Source organism: Amblyomma maculatum, unplaced genomic scaffold, assembly GCF_055883805.1.
Source record: "Amblyomma maculatum isolate TAMU_Amacu unplaced genomic scaffold, ASM5588380v1 scaffold_27, whole genome shotgun sequence".
Lineage (NCBI taxonomy): Eukaryota > Metazoa > Arthropoda > Arachnida > Ixodida > Ixodidae > Amblyomma > Amblyomma maculatum.
In genome coordinates, this window is record NW_028146752.1 from 868366 (window position 1) to 879407 (window position 11042).

An 11042-nucleotide genomic window follows, 5' to 3' on the forward strand; every position below is an offset into this window, starting at 1 on the left:
AGTCTGGTAGTCCATATGCTGGAAGCATTTTTCGCAACTTCTCGATTACAGTACACGATTGCAAAGACGGCGTCACTTCGATTTCCACCCAGTTCGACAGGGCACACGCTGCCCTGTTTCGGTTTCCGTAATGCACACGGCAGCTCACGGATCATACGCTCCGCCCTTCCGTTGCTTGCCGGGTGGTACGGAGCTGTATACATGTAGCGTATACCATTTAGGTTCAGGAAAGACTGCATTTATCTACCTGCAAAAGATGTGCCATTATCTGACACGACCAAGTCTGGTAGTCCATATGCTGGAAGCATTTTTCGCAACTTCTCGATTAGAGTACACGATTGCAGAGACGGCGTCACTTCGATTTCCACCCAGTTCGACAGGGCACACGCTGCCCTGTTTCGGTTTCCGTAATGCACATGTCAGCTCACGGATCATACACTCTGCCCTTCCGTTCCTTGCCAGGTGGTACGGAGCTGTATACATGTAGCGCATACCATTTAGGTTCAGGAAAGACTGCATTTATCTACCTGCAAAAGATGTGCCATTATCTGACACGACCAAGTCTGGTAGTCCATATGCTGGAAGCATTTTTCGCAACTTCTCGATTACAGTACACGATTGCAGAGACGGCATCACTTCGATTTCCACCCAGTTCGACAGGGCGCACGCTGCCCTGTTTCGGTTTCCGTAATGCCCACTGCAGCTCACGGATCATACGCTCCGCCCTTCCGTTGCTTGCCGGGTGGTACGGAGCTGTATACATGTAGCGTATACCATTTAGGTTCAGGAAAGACTGCATTTATCTACTTGCAAAAGATGTGCAATTATCTGACACGACCAAGTCTGGTAGTCCATATGCTGGAAGCATTTTTCGCAACTTCTCGATTACAGTACACGATTGCAGAGACGGCATCACTTCGATTTCCACCCAGTTCGACAGGGCACACGCTGCCCTGTTTCGGTTTCCGTAATGCACACGGCAGCTCACGGATCATACGCTTTGCCCTTCCGTTGCTTGCCAGGTGGTACGGAGCTGTATACATGTAGCATATACCATTTAGGTTCAGGAAAGACTGCATTTATCTACTTGCAAAAGATGTGCCATTATCTGACACGACCAAGTCTGGTATTCCATATGCTGGAAGCAGTTTTCGCAACTTCTCGATTACAGTACACGATTGCAGAGACGGCGTCACTTCGATTTCCGCCCAGTTCGACAGGGCACACGCTGCCCTGTTTCGGTTTCCGTAATGCACACGTCAGCTCACGGATAATACGCTCTGCCCTTCCGTTGATTGCCAGGTGGTACGGAGCTGTATACATGTAGCGTATACCATTTAGGTTCAGGAAAGACTGCATTTATCTACTTGCAAAAGATGTGCCATTATCTGACACGACCAAGTCTGGTAGTCCATATGCTGGGAGCATTTTTCGCCACTTCTCGATTACAGTACACGATTGCAGAGACAGCATCACTTCGATTTCCACCCAGTTCGACAGGGCACACGCTGCCCTGTTTCGGTTTCCGTAATGCACACGTCAGTTCACGGATCATACGCTCTGCCCTTCCGTTGCTTGCCAGGTGGTACGGAGCTGTATACATGTAGCGTATACCATTTAGGTTCAGCAAAGACTGCATTTATCTACTTGCAAAAGATGTGCCATTATCTGACACGACCAACTCTGGTAGACCATATGCTGGAAGCATTTTTCGCAACTTCTCGATTACAGTACACGAGTGTAGAGACGGCATCACTTCGATTTCCACCCAGTTCGACAGGGCACACGCTGCCCTGTTTCGGTTTCCGTAATGCACACGGCAGCTCACGGATCATACGCTCCGCCGTTCCGTTGCTTGCCGGATGGTACGGAGCTGTATACATGTAGCATATACCATTTAGGTTCAGGAAAGACTACATTTATCTACTTGCAAAAGATGTGCCATTATCTGACACGACCAAGTCTGGTAGTCCATATGCTGGAAGCATTTTTCGCAACTTCTCGATTACAGTACACGATTGCAGAGACGGCGTCACTTCGATTTCCACCCAGTTCGACAGGGCACACGCTGCCCTGTTTTGGTTTCCGTAATGCACACGGCAGCTCACGGATCATACGCTCCGCCCTTCCGTTGCTTGCCGGGTGGTACGGAGCTGTATACATGTAGCATATACCATTTAGGTTCAGGAAAGACTGCATTTATCTACTTGCAAAAGATGTGCCATTATCTGACACGACCAAGTCTGGTATTCCATATGCTGGAAGCAGTTTTCGCAACTTCTCGATTACAGTACACGATTGCAGAGACGGCGTCACTTCGATTTCCGCCCAGTTCGACAGGGCACACGGTGCCCTGTTTCGGTTTCCGTAATGCACACGGCAGCTCACGGATCATACGCTCCGCCCTTCCGTTGCTTGCCAGGTGGTACGGAGCTGTATACATGTAGCGTATACCATTTAGGTTCAGGAAAGACTGGATTTATCTACTTGCAAAAGATGTGCCATTATCTTACACGACCAAGTCTGGTAGTCCATATGCTGGAAGCATTTTTCGCAAATTCTCGATTACAGTACACGATTGCAGAGACGGCATCACTTCGATTTCCACCCAGTTCGACAGGGCACACGCTGCCCTGTTTCGGTTTCCGTAATGCACACGTCAGTTCACGGATCATACGCTCTGCCCTTCCGTTGCTTGCCAGGTGGTACGGAGCTGTATACATGTAGCGTATACCATTTAGGTTCAGCAAAGACTGCATTTATCTACTTGCAAAAGATGTGCCATTATCTGACACGACCAAGTCTGGTAGACCATATGCTGGAAGAGTTTTTGGCAACTTCTCGATTACAGTACACGATTGCAGAGACGGCATCACTTCGATTTCCACGCTGCCCTGTTTCGGTTTCCGTAATGCACACGGCAGCTCACGGATCATACGCTCCGCCCTTCCGTTGCTTGCCGGGTGGTACGGAGCTGTATACATGTAGCGTATACCATTTAGGTTCAGGAAAGACTGCATTTATCTACTTGCAAAAGATGTGCCATTATCTGACATGACCAAGTCTGGTAGTCCATATGCTGGAAGGATTTTTCGCAACTTCTCGATTACAGTACACGATTGCAGATACGGCATCACTTCGATTTCCACCCAGTTCGACAGGGCACACGCTGCCCTGTTTCGGTTTCCGTAATGCACACGGCAGCTCACGGATCATACGCTCCGCCGTTCCGTTGCTTGCCGGATGGTACGGAGCTGTATACATGTAGCGTATACCATTTAGGTTCAGGAAAGACTACATTTATCTACTTGCAAAAGATGTGCCATTATCTGACACGACCAAGTCTGGTAGTCCATATGCTGGAAGCATTTTTCGCAACTTCTCGATTACAGTACACGATTGCAAAGACGGCGTCACTTCGATTTCCACCCAGTTCGACAGGGCACACGCTGCCCTGTTTCGGTTTCCGTAATGCACACGGCAGCTCACGGATCATACGCTCCGCCCTTCCGTTGCTTGCCGGGTGGTACGGAGCTGTATACATGTAGCGTATACCATTTAGGTTCAGGAAAGACTGCATTTATCTACCTGCAAAAGATGTGCCATTATCTGACACGACCAAGTCTGGTAGTCCATATGCTGGAAGCATTTTTCGCAACTTCTCGATTAGAGTACACGATTGCAGAGACGGCGTCACTTCGATTTCCACCCAGTTCGACAGGGCACACGCTGCCCTGTTTCGGTTTCCGTAATGCACATGTCAGCTCACGGATCATACACTCTGCCCTTCCGTTCCTTGCCAGGTGGTACGGAGCTGTATACATGTAGCGCATACCATTTAGGTTCAGGAAAGACTGCATTTATCTACCTGCAAAAGATGTGCCATTATCTGACACGACCAAGTCTGGTAGTCCATATGCTGGAAGCATTTTTCGCAACTTCTCGATTACAGTACACGATTGCAGAGACGGCATCACTTCGATTTCCACCCAGTTCGACAGGGCACACGCTGCCCTGTTTCGGTTTCCGTAATGCACACGGCAGCTCACGGATCATACGCTTTGCCCTTCCGTTGCTTGCCAGGTGGTACGGAGCTGTATACATGTAGCATATACCATTTAGGTTCAGGAAAGACTGCATTTATCTACTTGCAAAAGATGTGCCATTATCTGACACGACCAAGTCTGGTATTCCATATGCTGGAAGCAGTTTTCGCAACTTCTCGATTACAGTACACGATTGCAGAGACGGCGTCACTTCGATTTCCGCCCAGTTCGACAGGGCACACGCTGCCCTGTTTCGGTTTCCGTAATGCACACGTCAGCTCACGGATAATACGCTCTGCCCTTCCGTTGATTGCCAGGTGGTACGAAGCTGTATACATGTAGCGTATACCATTTAGGTTCAGGAAAGACTGCATTTATCTACTTGCAAAAGATGTGCCATTATCTGACACGACCAAGTCTGGTAGTCCATATGCTGGGAGCATTTTTCGCCACTTCTCGATTACAGTACACGATTGCAGAGACAGCATCACTTCGATTTCCACCCAGTTCGACAGGGCACACGCTGCCCTGTTTCGGTTTCCGTAATGCACACGTCAGTTCACGGATCATACGCTCTGCCCTTCCGTTGCTTGCCAGGTGGTACGGAGCTGTATACATGTAGCGTATACCATTTAGGTTCAGCAAAGACTGCATTTATCTACTTGCAAAAGATGTGCCATTATCTGACACGACCAAGTCTGGTAGTCCATATGCTGGAAGCATTTTTCGCAACTTCTCGATTACAGTACACGATTGCAGAGACGGCGTCACTTCGATTTCCACCCAGTTCGACAGGGCACACGCTGCCCTGTTTTGGTTTCCGTAATGCACACGGCAGCTCACGGATCATACGCTCCGCCCTTCCGTTGCTTGCCGGGTGGTACGGAGCTGTATACATGTAGCATATACCATTTAGGTTCAGGAAAGACTGCATTTATCTACTTGCAAAAGATGTGCCATTATCTGACACGACCAAGTCTGGTATTCCATATGCTGGAAGCAGTTTTTGCAACTTCTCGATTACAGTACACGATTGCAGAGACGGCGTCACTTCGATTTCCGCCCAGTTCGACAGGGCACACGGTGCCCTGTTTCGGTTTCCGTAATGCACACGGCAGCTCACGGATCATACGCTCCGCCCTTCCGTTGCTTGCCAGGTGGTACGGAGCTGTATACATGTAGCGTATACCATTTAGGTTCAGGAAAGACTGGATTTATCTACTTGCAAAAGATGTGCCATTATCTTACACGACCAAGTCTGGTAGTCCATATGCTGGAAGCATTTTTCGCAAATTCTCGATTACAGTACACGATTGCAGAGACGGCATCACTTCGATTTCCACCCAGTTCGACAGGGCACACGCTGCCCTGTTTCGGTTTCCGTAATGCACACGTCAGTTCACGGATCATACGCTCTGCCCTTCCGTTGCTTGCCAGGTGGTACGGAGCTGTATACATGTAGCGTATACCATTTAGGTTCAGCAAAGACTGCATTTATCTACTTGCAAAAGATGTGCCATTATCTGACACGACCAAGTCTGGTAGACCATATGCTGGAAGAGTTTTTGGCAACTTCTCGATTACAGTACACGATTGCAGAGACGGCATCACTTCGATTTCCACGCTGCCCTGTTTCGGTTTCCGTAATGCACACGGCAGCTCACGGATCATACGCTCCGCCCTTCCGTTGCTTGCCTGGTGGTACGGAGCTGTATACATGTAGCGTATACCATTTAGGTTCAGGAAAGACTGCATTTATCAACTTGCAAAAGATGTGCGATTATCTGACACGACCAAGTCTGGTAGTCCATATGCTGGAAGCATTTTTCGCAACTTCTCGATTACAGTACACGATTGCAGAGACGGCATCACTTCGATTTCCACCCAGTTCAACAGGGCACACGCTGCCCTGTTTCGGTTTCCGTAATGCACACGGCAGCTCACGGATCATACGCTCCGCCCTTGAGTTGCTTGCCGGATGGTACGGAGCTGTATACATGTAGCGTATACCATTTAGGTTCAGGAAAGACTACATTTATCTACTTGCAAAAGATGTGCCATTATCTTACACGACCAAGTCTGGTAGCCCATATGCTGGAAGCATTTTTCGCAACTTCTCGATTACAGTACACGATTGCAGAGACGGCATCACTTCGATTTCCACCCAGTTCGACATGGCACACGCTGCCCTGTTTCGGTTTCCGTAATGCACACGGCAGCTCACGGATCATACGCTCCGCCCTTCCGTTGCTTGCCGGGTGGTACGGAGCTGTATACATGTAGCATATACTATTTAGGTGCAGGAAAGACTGCATTTATCTACCTGCAAAAGATGTGCCATTATCTGACACGGCCAAGTCTGGTAGTCCATATGCTGGAAGCATTTTTCGCAACTTCTCGATTACAGTACACGATTGCAGAGACAGCATCACTTCGATTTCCACCCAGTCCGACAGGGCACACGCTGCCCTGTTTCGGTTTCCGTAATGCCCACTGCAGCTCACGGATCATACGCTCCGCCCTTCCGTTGCTTGCCGGGTGGTACGGAGCTGTATACATGCAGCGTATACCATTTAGGTTCAGGAAAGAGTGCATTTATCTACTTGCAAAAGATGTGCCATTATCCGACACAACCAAGTCTGGTAGTCCATATGCTGGAAGCATTTTTCGCAACTTCTCGATTACAGTACACGATTGCAGAGACGGCATCACTTCGATTTCTACCCAGTTCGACAGGGCACACGCTGCCCTGTTTCGGTTTCCGTAATGCACACGGCAGCTCACGGATCATACGCTCCGCCCTTCCGTTGCTTGCCGGGTGGTACGGAGCTGTATACATGTAGCGTATACCATTTAGGTTCAGGAAAGACTGCATTTATCTACTTGCAAAAGATGTGCCATTATCTGACACGACCAAGTCTGGTAGTCCATATGCTGGAAGCATTTTTCGCAACTTCTCGATTACAGTACACGATTGCAGAGACGGCATCACTTCGATTTCCACCCAGTTCGACATGGCACACGCTGCCCTGTTTCGGTTTCCGTAATGCACACGGCAGCTCACGGATCATGCGCTCCGCCCTTCCGTTGCTTGCCGGGTGGTACGGAGCTGTATACATGTAGCATATACCATTTAGGTTCAGGAAAGACTGCATTTATCTACCTGCAAAAGATGTGCCATTATCTGACACGACCAAGTCTGGTAGTCCATATGCTGGAAGCATTTTTCGCAACTTCTCGATTACAGTACACGATTGCAGAGACAGCATCACTTCGATTTCCACCCAGTTCGACAGGGCACACGCTGCCCTGTTTCGGTTTCCGTAATGCCCACTGCAGCTCACGGATCATACGCTCCGCCCTTCCGTTGCTTGCCGGGTGGTACGGAGCTGTATACATGTAGCGTATACCATTTAGGTTCAGGAAAGACTGCATTTATCTACTTGCAAAAGATGTGCCATTATCTGACACGACCAAGTCTGGTAGTCCATATGCTGGAAGCATTTTTCGCAACTTCTCGATTACAGTACACGATTGCAGAGACGGCATCACTTCGATTTCCACCCAGTTCGACAGGGCACACGCTGCCCTGTTTCGGTTTCCGTAATGCACACGTCAGTTCACGGATCATACGCTCTGCCCTTCCGTTGCTTGCCAGGTGGTACGGAGCTGTATACATTGTAGCGTACACCATTTAGGTTCAGCAAAGACTGCATTTATCTACTTGCAAAAGATGTGCCATTATCTGACACGACCAAGTCTGGTAGACCATATGCTGGAAGCATTTTTCGCAATTTCTCGATTACAGTACAGGATTGCAGAGACGGCATCACTTCGATTTCCACGCTGCCCTGTTTCGGTTTCCGTAATGCACACGGCAGCTCACGGATCATACGCTCCGCCCTTCCGTTGCTTGCCGGGTGGTACGGAGCTGTATACATGTAGCGTATACCATTTAGGTTCAGGAAAGACTGCATTTATCTACTTGCAAAAGATGTGCCATTATCTGACACGACCAAGTCTGGTAGTCCATATGCTGGAAGCAGTTTTCGCAACTTCTCGATTACAGTACACGATTGCAGAGACGGCGTCACTTCGATTTCCGCCCAGTTCGACAGGGCACACGCTGCCCTGTTTCGGTTTCCGTAATGCACACGGCAGCTCACGGATCATACGCTCCGCCCTTCCGTTGCTTGCCGGATGGTACGGAGCTGTATACATGTAGCGTATACCATTTAGGTTCAGGAAAGACTACATTTATCTACTTGCAAAAGATGTGCCATTATCTGACACGACCAAGTCTGGTAGTCCATATGCTGGAAGCATTTTTCGCAACTTCTCGATTACAGTACACGATTGCAGAGACGGCATCACTTCGATTTCTACCCAGTTCGACAGGGCACACGCTGCCCTGTTTCGGTTTCCGTAATGCACACGGCAGCTCACGGATCATACGCTCCGCCCTTCCGTTGCTTGCCGGGTGGTACGGAGCTGTATACATGTAGCGTATACCATTTAGGTTCAGGAAAGACTGCATTTATCTACCTGCAAAAGATGTGCCATTATCTGACACGACCAAGTCTGGTAGTCCATATGCTGGAAGCATTTTTCGCAACTTCTCGATTACAGTACACGATTGCAGAGACGGCATCACTTCGATTTCCACCCAGTTCGACAGGGCACGCTGCCATGTTTCGGTTTCCGTAATGCCCACTGCAGCTTACGGATCATACGCTCCGCCCTTCCGTTGCTTGCCGGGTGGTACGGAGCTGTATACATGTAGCGTATACCATTTAGGTTCAGTAAAGACTGCATTTATCTACTTGCAAAAGATGTGCCATTATCTGACACGACCAAGTCTGGTAGTCCATATGCTGGAAGCATTTTTCGCAACTTCTCGATTACAGTACACGATTGCAGAGACGGCATCACTTCGATTTCCACCCAGTTCGACAGGGCACACGCTGCCCTGTTTCGGTTTCCGTAATGCACACGGCAGCTCACGGATTATACGCTCCGCCCTTCCGTTGCTTGCCGGGTGGTACGGAGCTGTATACATGCAGCGTATACCATTTAGGTTCAGGAAAGAGTGCATTTATCTACTTGCAAAAGATGTGCCATTATCCGACACGACCAAGTCTGGTAGTCCATATGCTGGAAGCATTTTTCGCAACTTCTCGATTACAGTACACGATTGCAGAGACGGCATCACTTCGATTTTCACGCAGTTCGACAGGGCACACGCTGCCCTGTTTCGGTTTCCGTAATGCACACGGCAGCTCACGGATCATACGCTTTGCCCTTCCGTTGCTTGCCAGGTGGTACGGAGCTGTATACATGTAGCATATACCATTTAGGTTCAGGAAAGACTGCATTTATCTACTTGCAAAAGATGTGCCATTATCTGACACGACCCAGTCTGGTAGTCCATATGCTGGAAGCAGTTTTCGCAACTTCTCGATTACAGTACACGATTGCAGAGACGACGTCACTTCGATTTCCGCCCAGTTCGACAGGGCACACGCTGCCCTGTTTCGGTTTCCGTAATGCACACGTCAGCTCACGGATCATACGCTCTGCCCTTTGTCACGAAATCGGCGCCCATTTTCATCAAGCCGGTACAGCGCTAGGCGCGCGCGGCGTCGCGTGGAGAGCATGGAGAGAAAAGCCCCTTCCCCGCACGGGAGAGCGCGTAGCTTTGTACGCGCTGCCGTGACCCTCTTTCCCATTGCCCGGGAAAGACGGTGGTTCATCGGCCTGGAATGTGCCAGGCCTTTCGAGAACGTTCTATGGGGCCTGGCCAATGACGACGCGCGGTTCAACGGGAGGAGAAGAGCGCGCTATAACTAGCGAAGCTAAGTGTGTGTGCGCGCTAGCTTTGGCGCATGTTAACAAACAGACGCGGCGCGCCCTATTTAAAGCGACCGCGCCGCTTGATGAGTCAGTCAGTCAGTCAGTTCGTCCGTGTTTTGCGACGTGTTCGGCTGGACTCCCGGGGATCACCCGCTGCTGGCAAGCCCACGGACTTTCAAGGGAGCGGCGCTCGTCTCGTATGGCGGCCACATCGTGACTCTTGAGGCGTCGGACTGCAACAGTGCCCGGTGAACAATTTGGTGTTTGTTTATGTACTCTCTCGAGTTTCTTCTGTTGTAAAGCCTCTATGTTATTGGATACCTGTGTAATTGCATGCTTAGCGTTTGTATTCTGTGAACCTCTCGTCTGTTGTATTTCAAGTGATCTTGTGTATTCCTTGGTATCGTCTCTTGCTGTGCATAAATTGTGTTTTGTTTGTTACTTCTGACTCCAATCCTTACTCTGGTTTGAACCGGCGACCGCTGGGCACCAAACGACCACCCCCTTCTGTCACTACAAGGTAGCTGAATTCCGGCTGAGCTTGCCACGCAGGTCGAGGGCATCTCCTTTGCGACCGGAACAGCTACCCCCACTCACTCTAAGGGTGTCTGGGAGTGTGCGCACCGTTAAGGGCGCATCGTTAACAATACTCCCTAATTATTAACGGGTGACAATTATTCTGGCGTCCGCTACAGGACGTTTGGTGCACTCAAGCTCAGAGGACGGAGAACGAGTTGGAAGAGTTTACGAAGAGGTCGTAAACAGTGTAGCAGCAGAGCGATAGCGAGAGGTACCGCGCTGAAGCGGTTTTGTAAGGTCCATTGAGAGTGCTATGTGTTAGCATTAGGCAGTTCAGATTGAAGATGAATCTCAAGGAGATTATTGCGTTGGGCTTAGAGAAAGGTCTAAAAGAAGCTGAACTGCGGGAATGGGTGGACCGAAAAGAAAGAGAGGTTCGAGAAGAGGCTGAAAAAGAAAGAGAGAGACAAAGAGAAGAACGAGAGAAAGAATGGCTCAGGAAACGAGCAGAAAGAGAGAAGGAATGGCTGCAGAAGCAGGCCGAAAAAGAGAGAGAATGGAACAAGCGTAGGCTTGAGAAAGAAAGAGAATACTTAAAAGAGAGAAATATCCTTCTGAAGAAGC